The sequence below is a fragment of the Penaeus monodon genome, chromosome 29 (genome assembly GCF_015228065.2).
Source record: "Penaeus monodon isolate SGIC_2016 chromosome 29, NSTDA_Pmon_1, whole genome shotgun sequence".
NCBI lineage: Eukaryota > Metazoa > Arthropoda > Malacostraca > Decapoda > Penaeidae > Penaeus > Penaeus monodon.
Window position 1 is genome coordinate 28603102 of NC_051414.1, and position 235 is coordinate 28603336.

The 235-nt window shown below is 30.6% G+C and overlaps 1 protein-coding gene across 1 annotated transcript in view; it reads right to left on the reverse strand.

The window, feature by feature from the left end:
- LOC119592113 (zinc finger protein 12-like) overlaps positions 1–235 on the reverse strand; it is a 23386-nt gene that overhangs the window by 20820 nt on the left and 2331 nt on the right. The gene's annotated exons all lie outside the window — the stretch shown is intronic.

The following is a 235-nucleotide window of genomic DNA, read 5'->3' on the forward strand; positions in this document are numbered from 1 at the left end:
ACATCGATTTAAGATAGATGATATTGATTTGATAATGTGTATTAGTAATAGTATATGAGTATATTTAAAAATTAATATGATATAGAATAATATATATTCTCTATAACGTTATGTCTAGTGACTCCTGTGGTCACAGTGGTTGTGTTGGTAGTGTTATGTGTGTGTTGTAGTGATTGTGTGGTAGGAGCATGTCTGTGTGATGATGTTGGATTGTAAGTATAGATAGGTAGAGTAA